The sequence below is a fragment of the Ambystoma mexicanum genome, chromosome 2p (genome assembly GCF_040938575.1).
Source record: "Ambystoma mexicanum isolate Mex_15411 chromosome 2p, UKY_AmexF1_1, whole genome shotgun sequence".
NCBI classification, from domain to species: Eukaryota; Metazoa; Chordata; class Amphibia; order Caudata; family Ambystomatidae; genus Ambystoma; species Ambystoma mexicanum.
The window spans coordinates 554,059,953-554,077,898 of NC_090923.1; the positions used below are offsets into that span (position 1 = coordinate 554,059,953).

Consider the following 17,946-nt stretch of genomic DNA (forward strand, 5'->3'; position numbering starts at 1 on the left):
CAGAGCAGGGGGGGTGAGCTTCAGGTCTACGGCCCCTTCCCTGTGGAACTCCCGGCCTGATAATTTAAGAAACTAGCCCCCCTACCCAGCATTCAAAAAACTTCTGAAAACTTGGCTATTCAATAAGTATGATTAACACCTTACCATGAACTGTCAAATATGCTTTTGACAGTTACTATACTGTACAAACGCTGTGGTACCTGTGGGTCTGGGAATTGCACAAATGTAAAATAAATAAAAACAAATAATTGTAGTGTCACTGAGATTTGTTCTCTAATGGAAAGTAAACAGGAACACCAAGATGTTCTGTCCAGGCAAATGTGCAGTGGGAAATCAGTAAAAAAAAAAAAAAAAAAGAAAAAGAAAAAGTAGCAGATAAGACTCCACTAGGTTTGGGCCCCAATAAGAGATTTGGGGCGTGAGCTAGCTGTGACAGGCAAAGTAGAGCGAGGGTTTCTAGTAATAGTTTAGTATGTTGATGCTCTGAAAAGTCTCTCGTCTTTAAGTCTCTCGTTATATAAACATTTTGGTAAAGTAATGTAAAGAAATCACAAAGAAAGCCAGGATATTGTCGGTACTATGCGTAGTTCTATAAAGTGTTATAAGATCCGTGGGGCAGAGGGGGGATACTTGGAATGTGTCATGCAAAAGGTCATCTCTGTGAACAGATGCTATACGTTTTCTTAAATACAGAAATGACTCAGTATTCATGTAAAAATGACAGATAAAAACGTAAATTCAGGTCTCCTGCTTGACTCCAAGCTGTCAATCATGCCTTCCATGCACATAAAGGGATAAGGCAAACTAACAGTGGAGGGAAGACAAAAAGGAACGCATTCCCTTTGGAAGTTGTTTGGTTGCAGCGATGTGGCTGAAGCCAGCAACAATAACAGAAACGGCCACAGTTTTAAGGATGAAATTGTTTTTTTTTTCTGAAAGTACCTATACCACACTCCCCATTCCCATTATCCATCGACGATGGAGATTTTATTTTAATACAAGTCCAAAAATGACAGTCGCAATTTATATTTTTGCGGAGCAAACAATAAATTCGGGTAAATACAGACGGAAAAGTCTGTAAAATAAATGCCATAAAAACTGAAGCCTTCATTGGTTCAGACCGGCTAGGAATTATGTTGTGAACATAAAAATTGGACTTTTCCTGGTATTTGTCAGATGTGTTTGACTTTGCTGTGCATCGTGCATCGTGCATGCTAGTGGCGTGCAGTGTGCACATCCAATGCGCGGGCATACTTCGGGTCGCAAGGTCACGTCAGTCGTATTCAACCCAGGGCAAGGCGAATTAGAGGGGTAAAATCACTGATAAATGTATATGAAGCAGCAGGAGCAAGGGAATCCAAGCACGGGGCCAACCCACGAGTGGGTCTACAAGGACCTAACAAACACAAATACACACGACAGGCAACCCCTAAACTCCATAATCGTATATATGTAATAAAGTCAATGTCCTAATAAAATATCCTACTAAAGTAATCGTCATGGGAAATGCAAATAAATCCAGTACTACGCCGGCTAAAAATCAATCAATAAGGAGCGATGCAGATCATCACTGGTAAGCTTTTTGAAATCTTCTTGGCGGCAGCGGAGCTTCAAGGGCCGGTGACTCAGGTGGGCCTATGGAGTCAAGGATGGGACTGCAGAGGCTCGGTTCCCTCTGGCCAGTGGACGGGTGCTGTCCAGAGACACCTAGATCACTATTCATCTTCTGGTGGAAGCCTTCCTCTGTGATTCAAGGCTTGTGCGTTCAACTGGATTAGGACACAAACCCTCGAGTTATATAGGGGGTTGGGGTTTTAGAGTTTTAAATTTCTGGGGCTCACAAAATCATTGGCGGGTGGGGCAGTCACATTAATCTTTCGCAAGCGTATACCTGGGGTTTCTCTCAGCTGTGGCGTCAGAGTGGAATTCCAGATAACCATTAAAAAACGGGAAATATCTGGCCCTGTTGAATTTGACCCTCACTCTCTGTGGCCAACGCCATTTAAGGCAACATTCTTGTCTCAATCCTTTTCTCACAGGAAGACTGTCTGGGTTCCGAGACGCTTTCCAGCATGGACACCCCATACCCATGTTCGTGTCCATGTAAATTCAGGCTAGGCTGAACATCACTCAAATTCTGCAACGGCTTTCACCCACCAGTAGAACTGCCACATGCCTATGGGACTTAAGATCCCTCAGTAGGAACCCTTGAGGAGGCCTCAGATGAGGACTCTTCAGGGGGGAAAAGGTGGGTGAACCAATTAGGGAAATTAATAATACTCACAGCCTCATGCCAGAAAGATAGGGTAGAATTATAGGTTTCACATCACATTAAAGATAATACGTTTTAGTTATATTTAAGGCCCCGTATGCTTTCTGATGTAGCGGAAATGGTATGACACTATACACTTCATGACACAAAGCATTGGCACAAGCTCTGGCCAATTCTTTGATAGAGTTGTTGCATGCACCTTATGGTACATCACCATGCACTGCGTTTATGCAATTCTGGAATTAAAATGGAACCTTACCTTTCATTACATTTTTAAAGTGATATTGACAGGCTGTGGATTCATTATATTGTTGGAATGTGAAAATTAGAATACATTGTTCTTTTTTCAACTAGTGCTACAACTTCCACTGCTGCGGATATGGAATGCAATAGTCAGAGTGCCCTGGAGGTACAGCCCAGACTAGATACCCTGCAGAGCAGAATAGATACCCTGCAGAGCAGACTAGATACCCTGCAGAGCAGAATAGATACCCTGCAGAGCAGGCGCCCTGCAGGTAACGTCCAGACCAAAGCTGCAACATTCTTTCAATAAAACTATTGACTTTTCACAGATGACAATGGCGTCTCCTAAGAGTTACATACACTTTTACCAAGTGTCATCAAATATCCATACCCGAGATGAGGAAATAATTGAATTCACATTTTATGAACAGTTTTATATAGAAAGGCCAGAAAAGCGTTTTTTTCCACCGCCACATTCGGGCATTTTGAATAATTGTCAAATGGATGGGCCTTGTGTCATTTTTGCTCATACATTCGTTACTTATCCTAGAGGACGTAACTAGATAATCAAGAAAGATGACAGGCATCTGACTTGTTAAGTACCTGTAGCTGGAAACGCTGAGTAATCCTCTATTGTGTACTGCAGGCTGCTGGGGCAGAGAGGGCACATGTGCATCAAGGCACGGAAGATTGGCCTTCTGCTTCATCTCAGAAACCACCTTCCTATAATGCTTCCACGTGAGCATGCTTGCTCGAGCTTGTACAATACAGACAGGCTCGCACTGCACCATAGATAAAAGGGCAGCGTCCTAAGAGATCAGTCTGGCCTAGTTTTCTGGGCCAAAGTGTGCACTCCAACGTGTATTTATTAGCAGAGAAAGAAGAGCTTCGACAATAACCCACCAACTGCAAATGTTCTCGCTACTGCGAATGGTAAACCCGTAGTAAATGCTATGCTTGAAGAACAGCTCCTCTGTCACCATCTAATGTTGACTTTGGAATGTCACTTTCTAAAAAGAGATATCTTTAAATAAACTGAACCAATTTAATAAACAACGAACCCTCTACTGGGCAACTGTTAAGTACAAATACTTTGCCTTGAGAAAGTCCAAGCAAGGACAAAGCAATGGCATGTGCCTCCAAGTAGGAAGCAATGGCACCATGTACAGTCTGAGGCATTTTGTACAAATCGGTAAATAAGATATCAATTAAACTTTAACTTATAACAATTTAGAAATTAGCAATTTCTTATTCCAATATAATAGAAGCACAAGCACATGATTTTGGCCTAGCAACCGACCATAATTGAAGCCTTTGCTCCTGGTAAAAAGTGAATGGACTGGATATCAGGGGGAAGAGAGCAAGGAGCAAATGTGTGAGGGCACGCCAATGCTTAATTTGTAAAAAAAAATAAAGTGTCAGGGCACAAATATTTTCTAGTATGCCTGTGACGCATTAGGCGGGCAACTCCCCACCACTGTTGCCACCAACCGTAGCTGCACCCCACAGTGTCAACATATTTGGGATTAAAGGTGCAACTTGCACTGTCTCATTGGGGATGACAGATGCCTGTCTAAAACAGAGATGTGATTTACAAACACCAATCAACGTATGATAATATACTAGTTGTGTCTTGAAACAAAACATGTTTAAGTTCTCATTTAAACACAATCACTGTTAACATTTTGCTATGATTTTATAAGTAGCACTTATTGATATGCACTTAAAATAGGACAAACATGCTTTCCTCCAATGGTAAATTAATGGACAAACGCAGACAAAATCATCAATCTGGTGAGCTTTCCTAGCAAACATTGCAGCAAGGTTCTCTTGTGTAGATTGGCACTCAGAACAGACATTCTTTGGCAATGACTGTATCCCTATGATAGGGATACAGTCATTGCCAAAGGAGTATCCCTGTGTTGGTGCTGCTGGATGTTCCTGTGGTTGTCAATTCACCCGGCGGTGGAACTGCTGAGAGTTATTACAGTATTGGAGCTTCACCAATGTCATGAAGGATGACTGGAGCCATGTGCTAACATGACCAGCATGGGCGACAGCATGGTCACCTCCCAACTTCTTGTTATTCGTTAAAATGGATAACTAGTACTGCACAGTGGGTCATCAGGTTCATGAGAGATTGTGGACAATGCACAGTGTTGTTGCTTGCTGTATGACCATTACTGACTGACAGTTAACAAAAATAAAGTTGCCAAAACTCCACATCAAAATCAAACTAAGGCTGAGACAATATGTCCCAGGGCTCAAAATTGAACGCCTGGGTTGAGCACTGGAAAACACCCCCACAAATTAAGCACTGGGTAGCGCATGGAGGATTGGGAACAGAGTTGAAGGTGATCCTGAGATCTCAAGGTATAGCAATGAACATTAGGAAATAGAGTAGGCCATGTTGAGGAACTGGGGAAGTTCGTCCATTGATAGATCTGAAGGTAAGAAGAGGAAGTGACAGTCTAGAAAACCATCCCATATGGAAGCGGTGTGCAGAGGTGTGTGAGGATCGGGGGAGGATGAAGAGAGTACAAGTGTCAACGTTCATGAGATTTCCAAGCGGCGTAAAGAAATATAGAAGGCGTACAAAAGGAGGCTGGAGTAGCAGCCCAGCCTGCTGTGGCCCAGCGTGGAGATCAGAATCTTGAAAATGTGAGGGGGAGGGGGGTGTTACGGATGAACAGGAGATTAAGCCTGGCAGCCATTGTGATGGAGGTAATGAATTGTAAATGTCAAAAAGAAGTCTCAGGTAGCAAGCCTTGAAGGATGAGCTGATGGTATAGAAGGAAAATGATAGAGGTGAAAGGAATGATGGGTGAAGCATTGGAAGCAGGGAGATAGATCATCTCAGTTTTGGAGGACACAAGTTTTGGAGGAGTTAAGTATCAGGACACAAGATTCCCATCCTGTGGCATCTATTGGAAAGGATGGTGGTAATGCAGGAAGATAAGGAATGAGAAGATGTTTTGTGTGAAATCAGCAAAAAGATGATACTAGATTGATGAGAATAGATGTTGGTGGGAGCGATGAACAGCAGAAAGGAAGTTGGGGGTGAATGATTATTTTGTAATGCGACAGCTGCAGAACACCAGACAGGCAGTGATGTAGTTGAACACCACCAACCAACCAAGATTTGGGAGCTAGTAGGCAAAGTTTGTATGGTCAAATATAGGTTCATTTAAAATACGTATGGTGGTGGCCAGCTTAAACAGGCAGGGAAGATCCTGCTAGCAGGGAAGGGAGCAAGGTGCTGGGAAGGGATTCCAGTTTCTAGACAATGTGGGGCTCAAAGGTGTTTGCAGGAGAACAAGAAAAGGTTGGTAGACCGGAGGATGGAGGCCAGTTTTACCAGAGCAGTACGTCAAATATCATAGGTGCTGGGGGAGGTTAAAGTGTTTGCAAGTGGAAAGAAAGATGGATTGAAGGAGATAAAGATGAGCTGCTGGAGTGACTGGGATTCCAGAGATTTAGTGGAGAAAAAAAGTACTTTAAAGGAAGAGGGAGAGAGGGGCAGTGATGCAGGGAAGTCATGAGGTGTGAGGAGCATGGACTGTAGGGTAGCCAAAGGTTTGCAGAGGTGCAAGCAAAATGAAAAGAGGTGGTCAGTTTCCGCAGAGTGAGTGTAGTACTCAGACTCGGCAGAGTCAGGAAACGGCAGAGGAGTGCAAATGTAGGGATTTTTATAGGAAGCAAGGAGAGATGGGTTTTTGCACCATCAACACAGATGGGGGCGTATGGTTGTCCACAGATGCTGCATGGTTGGAGAGAGACAAGGTTTTTGTTAATGACGAAGTCAGTGAAGGAGCGGGTGAGAAAAAGGAGAACAAACGAAGTATTGAGTGCTAGGTTGAATTTAAGGGTTTTGTAAAAGCATTCAGTAATGGGTGGGAAGAGTTCTTGAAAAGAACAATGGAGTCGGGTTTGAATATGTATTTGGTGATAGAAGAGAGGGAGCATAATAAACAATGGTAGTGTAGTAGAGAATGATGAGCGAGGAGGATCAATATAATGGGGGATAGCAAGGATTTGAGGGAGGGGGAGATACATGGTCTAGTAAGTTGGTAGAAACGTAGGCTGACTGGTTGTGCAGGGTGTCTAGTGAGTGGTCAGCGAAGGAGGAGTCTGGCTGATGACAGTGGGCTTAGACATGCTCAGGACATTTATTTCTGCTTGCTAGGTTCACTGTTATTTGTAGTTGGCTTTATAAAAACTCTGACAGACCTGCTAAGAGAAAAAGCAAAATAGTGAAAGGGCTATAAAACGTTGTACATCTAGCACTCATAAAATGTTAAGCCCATTTAGGTTTGTTTTGGACTGAAATTTGTGTGTATATATCTTCTTTGTATTTTTCTAATTTGGAACATTTGTTTACTTTCATTTTTTGAAAATATTTACGTTGTGCTTTTTGAAAATGTATTTTCTCTCCTCTCCTTTTTTCTTTTCTTTCGTGATACATCTCCATGTATTGAAATTCAACTTCTTAAAGATAATACATTTCAATTTTTTGATATAACCAATGTTTACATTCAGACTGTCAATGGAAAATTGAGTAGTGATATCTGTTTCGTGGATACACATATTTGAATAAGGTAAATTAAATTCCAAAATAATTAGATAGAAATAAAATACAAATGGTCCCAGAGCTGCTGTGACCCCCACCATAGCTGCCTCACATTGGGCCCTCTATCATCTTCTAATAATTTATAAAACTCTGAGTCGGGAATTTACATTTAGCTTAATAACGCTAGTTAGCTTTGCAAGTTAATTTATCAGTTACAATTGTTAGAACTGTGCTAAAACATTAAGCTGTACAACGCTATCTAGATTTGAAAGTTTAATTGCCAGCTAGAACTGTGTGTACGAGAGACACATTTTTTGTAAAGATTGGCATTTCCATTACTTAAATCCCTGCTTTCTGCATTGACAAGTGGCCATTGGGCGGGAAAACGACAGTTCCCACCTCCCCCTGCGGTTTACTTTTCTTATGACCAGCCGCACCATCAATGTATTTGCCGTCTCTGCACCCGACACTCCGGCCTAGAGGTAACTCCAGTTGTCTGTCTGACTAAAACCATGCTCTTTTGGCCCAAGTTATTTCTGGACCCTACTACCGTGGCGACATGGCAAGACTGCCTGCCGGATCTTTAACCACGGTATCCAGGCAGGGCCCTGAGAGTGTGTGACTGCTCCTGCGGGTTGCTCTGGACTAAGTTTCTGTTCCATCGCCTCGGTATCTGTTGGCCATATTGCATTAAATATGATACGCACAACTGCGCCCATATCGCAAAAGGGTGTGCCACTGATCTCTGGACTTTAGTGGCTGTGCCTGCCCTCGACCTTCCCCTTGGTGTTAACTACGTTGAATAGCACTGCGTGTGGTTATTCACACCATCTATCTTTTTGGCTATACATATAATTGATTGAGCTCTCTATCAGGTATGGGGTACCTGGAGCAGCTCAATTTATTGTTGTAGTTCCAAAGCACCTGAAGGAAGATGATCGCTGAAAAATATGTACAGGCAATAACAGATGAAGGCAAAATGTCACCAAGGCAGCATGGAACTGTACTCCGCCCCTCGTATTCGCTGCCTAACACCTAATGGTCGGAGCCTTGGTCGTATGGCGAGCAGCAAGCACCAGGCATACCTTGTTCAAACCCAGTCCACGTTGGGGCAGTTACAGGTCCCTCACGGGAACCGGCCCTCTCTCTAAATCTACCTCGGGAGAGCGCTGATTATAGTAGGATCCAACAGGCCCCCCCTACTTGTCCACCTCCCCCGAACAACCCTGTGGAGCCGGATCAGAATAACCTTAGTGAGGAACTCGTATCCCCCTTAGGCAAGGTCCAGACGGGTTCAGTGAATAAAATGATCCTTTCATCAGTGAGCTCCGAAGAATTTAAAATGTGCTTCCTTAATACAAGTTCATCAAACACGCACACAAATTCCACAATTTCATCTTGGACAGAGACATTGATACCATGTGTCTCGCGGAAACTTGGATTATGGACTCTAGTGGTCCCATGATTGAGACAGCCATCCCAGAGGTTTACTCCATCTTTTGCAGCAATAGGGAACATGGGCACCTATCAATCACAACTGTCAATTTTATCCTGATTTACCGGCCACCGTCGGTGATGCCAGGATTTAACGAGGAACTAGCCAATTTCACAGAGCAGTTTCAGTGGACCAAACTGTTCTACCCTATTTTTGGGAGACCTAAACCTATGGAGGGTTAATCCCACAGACAAGGAAGCTCTGGATCCAGAGAGGTCCCTTAGTAATCTTAACTATGCCGTCTTTAACAATGAACCCACCTCAAATAAAAAGAGCATACTTGATTGGGTGGTGTCCCAAAATCTGGAGACTATGATTGACAACAATCTGCCCTGTGCTTGGTCCGACCACTATCACATCGATTTTCACATCTGTTTACAGAGCCCGTTACGCCGATCCCCTAACAAACCTCAAAATGTTCTAAGCAGGAACTATAATAAGATACTTCCCACAGATATTTTAACAAGTACACAGAGTCTCATGGCCCAGACAATGGATAAAGACTCAATCGATTCCCTTGTGTCCGCTTTCTCATCTATCTTGCAGGAATTGATGGAGAGAATAGCCCCCATTCGGTCTAAACTGGTCAGGGCGAACCATGGCCACCAAAAGTGGTACACCATCACTTAAAATCCTCAAGAAAGAAAAGGGGAAGCTGGAGGACATCTGGCTAAAATGTGCCTCGAGGAAAATAAAAATAATTCTAAGGCAGCAGAAAAATCTTACAAACTAAACATTCTCAACGCAAGAAATATTTTTATAACGATCAAATCAATAGAGCACATAACTTCACGGGGAAACTCCTTGATATTCTTAGATCTCTCGAGAAGCCAAAGGCCTTCGCTATCACTGTCCAGCCCACGATAATGGACTGTGGGCAAGTGCAAAGTGCCTTTGAAGCCAAATCTCTCAAAGCCAGGGAAAGAATTAGGCATACATTATCCCAACCCGACGCGACCCTAGGATCTCTGACTAACTGTATTAAGCTACCAGAACTGGACACATTTTGCTTTCACTCCAGTCACAACCTCGGATATGAGAGCCATGTTGACCACCATGCGACCCACCTCATGCGCCGAAAATATTCTCCCTACTAGGATTATACTGGATCACCAAGAGCTGCTCATCCCGTTCCCCACCCGCATGGTCAACGCCAGTTACATTCCTCAAGCCATTAAAGTCGCCATTAAAGTCGTGACGCTCAACCGTCTGCTATAAGAACCTGGCTTAGAGCCCAAAGACCAAAGTAATTGTTAGACCAATCATGAATTGCCACTTCCTGTTGAAAATCCTTGACAAGTGCACATCGGGGCAACTCCAACGCTTTGTGGGGGACAAGAATATTTTACACAAACAACAATCAGGTTTCAAGCAAGCACCCAGCACAGAGACAGCACTCACCATCCTGCAGACCCACATGTTGAAAATAATGGATAATGGGAAAGCTGGAGTGTTAGTGTTGCTTGACTTGTCCACAGCGTTCGGTTTATTGGACCGCAACAAGTTACTGCGATCACTCGAACAGGCAGGTAATTGCTCGAAGGGGGCTGTCGAGTGGATTCACTCCTTTCTCTCCGATCGCATGTCCAAAATACACTGGGGCGAAGCATTCTCACCACTGGCCCCATTCAGCTGTGGAGTACTGCAGGGTGCCAGTCTGTCACCCGCGCTCTTCATTCTTCATTAATTTGACCTCTCTGCTCCCTGTTGGAAGACACCAGTGTATTTCTTTTACAAATTATGCCGATGATGCTCAGCTGGTTTTAGAGCCGAGTTGCAATTACACCGGGGACTCCATCAATATCTCAGGTGTCTATGATATCATCGAGGCATGGATGACCATGAACTGGATGTACCTAAACGGCAGAAAAACCAAACTTCTCATTTTCGGCTCCTGGCAAGCTTGTGTCAAACTGAGCGTGGACTTCGCATCCTTTAACATCAAGAGCAGTGTAATCCCGGTTCTATGCAAAGTAAAAACCCTGGGCATCATTCTGGAATCCTCTCTGAGCGCAGAAGCCCATGTAAATCAAATAAGCAAGAACTGTCAGTACCATCTACGCCTTCTTAGACACACTAGGCCCCTGGTTAATGAAAATCTATAAATAAAGAGTTTAAAGTCTGCAGTGGGTGTGTTTGGCACTTCAGATGGTTGCGATACAAGTAGGGGGTTCAGGTCTTAAAAGAAGAGTTTGAGGGTACCCAGGGTAGTAGAAGGAAGGAGAGTCATCTAAGAAAAGAGGCGGGCGCACTTCCCCATCTCTCCTATGCATAGTGATGGGAGTGGGAGAAGGTGGTGGAAACAGTGTCTAAGCATGGGTGTCAATTAGGGTTAGCTAGGGGTACCAGCTGCTACCCCTGGCAATCTCCTTGGTTTTTCCTCGTACCGCAGCTTCTGTGACCCGCTAACCGAATGGCTCCCACACTTGAATGTCAAAGAGTAATTTATTGGAAGAACACTGTGGGCCTCAAATAAATACATTTGTTTTTTGCACTCTGAGCATCTTTGGTCAAATCAACGGTTCAAATGTATGACTGCTTATACAGTGGGAGCCCACACCACCACTAGTAATTCCTGAAAAAGTGCATATGTTAAGTTCATTGGCACATGGATATTTAATATTTTGCAAAATCTCTGTGTCTGCAGTTTGCTTAAGTGTGATACTTTATGTCAACAAAAGCTTTACTCACTTGCTACTGAAAACTTCCTCTGGAACTTTCTACAGCTTCTGCCTTACCTATTCTTCCCTCCAATCTGACTCTGGGAGACTCGTAATAAGTTAGGGATGGACTTGGGATGGACTTCCAAAGTGTTAGGCCTCTGTGAAAATAACAACAAGTATTTACCTGCTTTTTGTTGGTTTTGTTTCACCCATTCTTCCCTGAAACAGATATTTTGAAATGTTATTACGAAGGTTTTACATACGTTTGAATTGCATACTGCCTTTCTAAAAGTAGTACAAAAGTGATTTACTTACTAGTAATATTGCATTGGTTTTGCTAAGTTACTCATTATATGTTATAATACTTGTTACCTTACCTTAGTGTATATATAAAATAAACCATTGTTGTTATATAACTTTTGTGGGTGCGTGTTTCTTTGGGGCTAGGTGCATACTCTAGGTTCTTTGTACCACCTACAGCCCTCTTTCCCTCCTAAAATATTTCTGGCTGCTCGGACATTGCTACCAACAAACGTGTGGGGTTCAAGCCTTTACAATGGGTTGGGGCCCTCTGTCCTAAGTGTGAGTCTTCTAAAGTCCTACCCCTTGGTGGATTTTTGTAAAACTCCCCAACAGTCACTGTCTCTTCCTATGTGGGCATGGGTAAAGTAATCAGGTGTGTTAGCTAGATCCACCCAAGCTGCTGCGGACCGCTGCGCGGCCTGCAAAAAGAATTGTTTTTTTTCTAACAAAAGCAGCTATTTACAAAAGGAAATTATTTAAATTGTTCCAACATTGTAAACTGCTTCTTTTTTAAATGTTGCACTCTCTACTTATAATGATCTCTTCCAATGTGTATATGCTGTAGTCATAACTAAGAACATAACATTTGTCCTATTGTCTTACTGAGCAAATCACACTATAAAAACCTAAAATGACTTTCTAACAGAACATATTGTATATGGTTATCATTCCAGGAGGATAGTCTGGGACACTACTTTTGCCCCCCTAAGAAATACCCCTATGAGAATGGGGAAGGGGACAAATAGCACCAGTGAGGTTTCCAGCTTGCTATACATAAAATCAGAGAACCTTTTGGGAACCTCAGCAAGATCACAGAGGTTTATATTTGACAATCGTGTCTGTAGCAAAATGGTTCTATGATTGAATAACTAAGTAAATATTGAAGGCTAGACTTGGCATTTCATTTTTCACAACACGCACCCTAAGATTTGAAATGCGTATTGCATTGAAGCATATATACCGAGTCGAACATCCTCATGGTTGGGATTTGAGGCTAACATGGTTTCAACACCAGTCACTGGATTGGGGTCCAAAGTCGATCTGGAGATAGAAGGGAAAAGCATGCAGCTTTCTTTGGCACAAATAATGTAAATAACAAAGTGCACTCACTCAGCAGTTTTTTTGTTGTTGCATTAGTTAATGAGAAGTTTCCTTTCCCAACACAGAATATTAACCGGTCTCAGGGTCACATGTTCAGCACCCAATGCGACGAAAACGTTATGTGTAGGATTGTGAGATGGGTTTAGAATGCAGTTTGCTCTTTTGCCATCTGCTTTATTTAACACGAACAACTGTTTCCCCTCATGTACGTGTATAATGCAGAACTCCTGGTATGTTGGAGTAAAACTAGTGCTACAAACATTTCAAATGTATCAACGGAAGGAGGCCCCGAATCTGATAGCATCAAACTCTGCTTAAGGGGCACCTTTGCCTGATCACACTTAATGTATGGCAGAACATGTCACTATTTGTATCTCTTAGGTGCAAAGACGAACTCTATACATCATTGAAGACCTGTATGAAATGCACTACACGGTTTAGAATATTCTTCCACTCTGCAGGAAAGATGGCTTCCTATAGCTTTTTGCACATGATGTTCCTACCCCCACTCTAATCGTTCCCTGCTCAGCTCATACAGCAGCACTTAGAATCACCTTACGGCCAGCAGCCTGGCCAACCACTGATCCTAGAGCATCATATTATGAATTATAAATAGCCCACGTTGCACTCACTTGGTGCAGCCAGCCAGCATGCTCTCCAATGGACATGTCAAACCCCATGGGTGTGGTCACCATCTGGTGATTGCAAGGTGATCCCACAAACAGAGGGCCGAGACAGCCAGCCAGCCAGCACTCATTGGCAAGCAGTCAAAAGAATGGAGGAAGGAATCAGAGCGTGGAGGGGTCAGAGTGACAGAGGATAAGGCCAAGTTGGAACTCCCCCTAACCTGAGAGCAATTGGTGGAGTGTAAGCAAGCAGCGAAGCCCGCTTGTATTCTAGTGGTCAGATTGAAACAGAGCTACAAAGTCAGTGGGCTACTACTAGACATTGACAGTGTGCAGGAGGTCAGCGTGCTGGGTAGTAACTATAATTGGTTGATTGACAGGGTGCTAATATACCAACCCAGGGTCTAAAGGGTGGAAAAAGAAGAATTGTGGTTCAGTTCTCACCAAAAGAAAAATGCACCACAATGAATTTAGGTGAAAAAAGCATTTAATGCAATCAAGGCAAAAAGAAAACTCCTAATTTGGGAGTAGCCCTTAAGATGACACATGTTTCGGCTGGTGGTGCCTTTTTCAAATCTAGGGCATGTTACCTACTAATGTTTCTGATATGAGTTTCCTCGTTATGTAGTTGTGTGTAAAAGGAATTAATCCCATCGCACATCAAGTTTGCATAAGATCCTATGCGTTGGCTCTCGTGAGAACTCAACCACAATTTTTTGTTTGGAGGTAGGGTTTGTATGACCTCCATGTTTCTCACACATGCAACACTACCTAACTGGAATATAAGGAAACAGGCCGCTGGGCTTAAATAGGTTGAATCCCGAAAAAAAAACACTCAACTTAACTGGAAAAAGAAAAAGACAGAGGAAAACAAGTCTGCAATCCAATGGCAAACCGGCAGGTGAGAAAGCCAGACAGGGCCCAACATACAGCAGATTAGGAGATAAAGCCAGGTCATAGTAAGGACTAGATATCGTGAGACAGGTGATAGGAAAACAACCAACTGTCCATGACATCGATGGGAGCCAGCCTAAACCCTACCAAAGTTTCAAGGGCTAGCAAATTAAAACACAGCTTACAAGACAGAATGACAGGGAGCCAGCCTAGAATCTGGGAAGAAAATGGTAGCACTACGTAGAAGAGAGGGCTAAGAAGCCAGTGCTGAGTTCACTGGGCAAAATAGATGTACTAAGCCAGTGTGAAGTTCACACGCAAAAAGACTATGGTCTATATGGAGCTAGCCAGAGGTAGAACTTACTGCGGTCAGGAATGCAGTCAAGAGTCTTCTGTTCAGAGATGGGGTCTTGCACCCCATACCCTGAAAGTAGATGATGAAAACATGTACCAAGCTTGGCCGATGGCCAAACAGGAGTTTGACACAGAAAACTATGCAGGGGACTATTGCTATGCCACCAGAAAATGCAGGGGCTACCCATACACATCATGGCACCAGTCTATACTAAAGAGTTTCGGCAAATAGTGTCCAAAAGCCAGTGTACAAGCCAGTTTCTGGAGGGGGAGAGTGGGCCGAAAAAGAGAGGTAAAGCGGGAGAGTAGCTCAATCAACACAGAGTAAGATGTTTTGGTAAAATGGAAGGAGCAGTTTTGGCAACAGGCCATGAAACAATGAAACATCACAGAGAGTAAGGGGCTGGGGCTACAGAGAGGGGCAGCTCAGGCAACATGCATGCAGCATCTCAGGCCATAGCACAGAGAAAGGTGGATAGCTCAGGCAACAGGAAGGGTGTGTAGCTCAGGCAACACAAACTACAGATACAGGGATCCTGAGTGTAAAGACACATACGATTGAGACAACAGGGGGAGGGTAGGTCTCAGGCATCAGGCAGGGACAACAATCTCAGGCAGCAGGCAAGAAGAACAATGGCAATGTCAATGGGGCATCTAAGACAACATCAAGGGCGACAGGTCAGCAAACATAAAGGGTACTATGGGGATAGTCAGTAGAAGAAGGGGGTGTTGGTTGGTCCCCCCATCCACGGCGTAATCTTCCAAGCCTTGTGTGCCCCCCTTGGCTCTATCTGGATTGACAGCCAATTAGATGCATTTGACTATTTTCCTTTAAAGCAAAGCTTGGGCGTGTGAGGCATGCAATGTGCTGTACCCAGTTTCCTTTGAAACCAACCCAAATTGTCCATGAAGCAGTAGAACCTGGAGTGCCCCTGCCTGTTCAAGAGCTTCCGGGTCACCTGCACTTCCTGAATGTGTTGCTGTCTTTCCAGCCAAGGCCTGCAGAGAGCCCTCAGGACTGAAGAGAAGATTAGCATTGTCAATGAGCAGAAGTGAGCTGTATGCATGCGTCCATGAGATGGCAATGCAGGGGTAGCGGGGTATATATAAATATAAAACAGGAGGGAAGCCAACTCGCAGCATTTCCAAATGGCCTCAGCTTCACAAAAGTGATTTTCCGTGACCATGCTAGCACAGCTATCATGCCTCAGTCTTGAAAGTGATTTATTTTCAACAGAATGGCCAAGATTATCTAGACAAAGTTTTATTAAAAAGTTACCATACTGCCATATGTATTTATTGTAGATTTGTAAGGCGCTTATACATCAAGTAAATTGTGTTTCAAAGCGCCCATAGATTGTTGGTTCAGTATCTGCATGTAACCAATTTACAATGACCATTACTGGCAGTGATAGATTGTGGCCGCAGCTTCATGCAAGTGATTTACAATGACCTTTATTGCATGGATAGATTGTGGCCGCAGCCTCATGCAAGTGATTTACAATTACCTTTATTGCATGGATAGATTGTGGGCCGCAGCTTCAGTCAAATGCTTCTTTCTACTGTTGGTAGCATGACATCCACTGCATTTGTAAATTGTATGGCTTTCTTCCAAATTTTTCTCAAAATTGTGTGGTAAAATGTACCATTTCAACCATTATTTAAATCATTTTCTTGGAGGCTCATGAAAATGTAAAAAGCTGTGCGCTGTTGAACATAGCACTGGATTTTTGAATGTGTTACTCTAGAGAAGAAATTGTAAATGTATAATTAAATGGTATGGGTTGTTACCCTCATTTTAACACATTATTTAAAAATGTCCTTTAGGGGAGAAACCCCGCAAACTCCCTCAATTATATTGTGCTCCCTCAGGTGGACTAAATTTGGGGAATTATTTAGGTCAGCCCACTGAAAATATGAATTAGCCATGAATGATTGCATTTACTGGATTTTTCACGGTTACCGGAGAAAAACAATTGTGCATGTACATTGTTGGCTTTTTACCCCGTCCCCCCAAACCCCATCACAAATCGTGCTGAAAAATTCACACATTATTTAAAACATGTTTTAAAGGAGTGAAAACCCCCACCCGCTCCTCACCCTCCCGTGTCCCTCGAACATCCCTTAATTATTGAGTGCACCCTCGCTATGCTTGCCAGCTGCGCTATGTTTAGGCGCTGCCACAGAAAATATTCACCAGCTTTGACTCATTTAGAATCCATTTGCCCCCCACAGGGGATGTCCGCCCCTCATAAAACCAAAACCTGCCTCCGCCACTGGGGGGGGGGGCAGGTGAGAGGGGATAGATAGGCAACGGGGCAGTTTAGGGAGCAGAAGAGGGACACACTAAGCAACCGAGAGGAGGGGGGAAGCTCAAGCAAAAAAGATGGGACTCCTTCAGTGCTTAGAGGCGGCCATGGACAATTAAGATGAATATAGATAACCTGAGGAAAGATAAAAACACAGCTGTAATAGCAAATAAACAGAAACGATGTAAGGACTGCACATGGCTAGGGTAGGAAACCTGTCAGACAGCTCAGAGGCATACAAGGCGAGAGGGAGCAGGGGTCAAGACGGAATTATAGATGACAGCAGTCACGGTCCGGAGGCTACGGTTAACTTCTGGCTGAAACGTGATTCGCGAGAGCTGGTGTTGCCAGCCCTTGCGGACTCATTCGGCTCTGCACAGACCGTAACTATGCCTGGCTTTGGACAGCACCGTACACTGCTGGGCATGGAGGACAGGGCACGGCTCCTTACTCGCTTCCTTCCACATTAGAGAAGCGACTGTCTACTTAATTGCCCTATGCTATCCCACCGGCCCTATGCCTCCTTGCAGTTCTGTACATTGTTCAGCCAAAGAGGAACGTAAATGAAGAGTCTTCGCTTCCCGACCAGCACATGCAGTGCCAGTTGTGTTTACAAAGTGCTTTGCCGTCCAGTGCAGGCTGCAGCCGCTTTGTTGTGGGACTGAAATGCCCAGAAGCGGAAGCTAAACGCGAAGAGAGCACAGGCGCTGTCTGTGATCCGGCCCACCCCGCTCACTCTCTTTGTAGTCTCCATATGCAAAGAACGGAACACCTACCACACTCTCCTGCCCTTCCAACGTGTGCAGCTGCTCGCCAGCTCCGCCAGAAATGCTCACTCAGCAGCCAAGGCTGTCCAAAGGTGCTCCCAGACATGGCCGACCCACCCCGGCGCTAACCCAATGGCGTGCGAGGAGGCGGGCTCACAGCTGGCGGCGCCCGTGCTGACTGGACCTCATACCCACAAAGCCTCACCCCCATTGTGAGCAAATGATCATTTGATAATAATAGCCAGACACGGTTTCACTTTCTTCTTTCAAAACAAATGCATTATGGACTGGTAAAGTAGAGCTCCTTTAATGCAGAATTAGATACACTTTAGGTCAGGATTGACTCACA

General features: G+C 44.0%; 1 protein-coding gene across 4 annotated transcripts in view; it reads right to left on the minus strand.

Annotated features, from left to right (window-relative positions):
• Positions 1-17,720, minus strand: part of ACY1 (aminoacylase 1) — a 247,772-nt gene extending 230,052 nt beyond the window's left edge. Inside the window, exons 1-2 of one of the 4 annotated variants that reach the window (XM_069644010.1) lie at positions 17,607-17,670; positions 11,319-11,401 (exon numbers count right to left, since the gene is read on the minus strand). The gene's annotated coding sequence lies outside the window, so the exon portion shown is untranslated. Of the gene's footprint in view, positions 1-11,271; positions 11,402-11,427; positions 11,450-17,606 lie in introns of those variants that run through there. The other 3 variants (XM_069644009.1, XM_069644012.1, XM_069644011.1) reach the window with 3 other exon arrangements.
• Between the last annotated feature and the right edge of the window lie 226 nt (positions 17,721-17,946).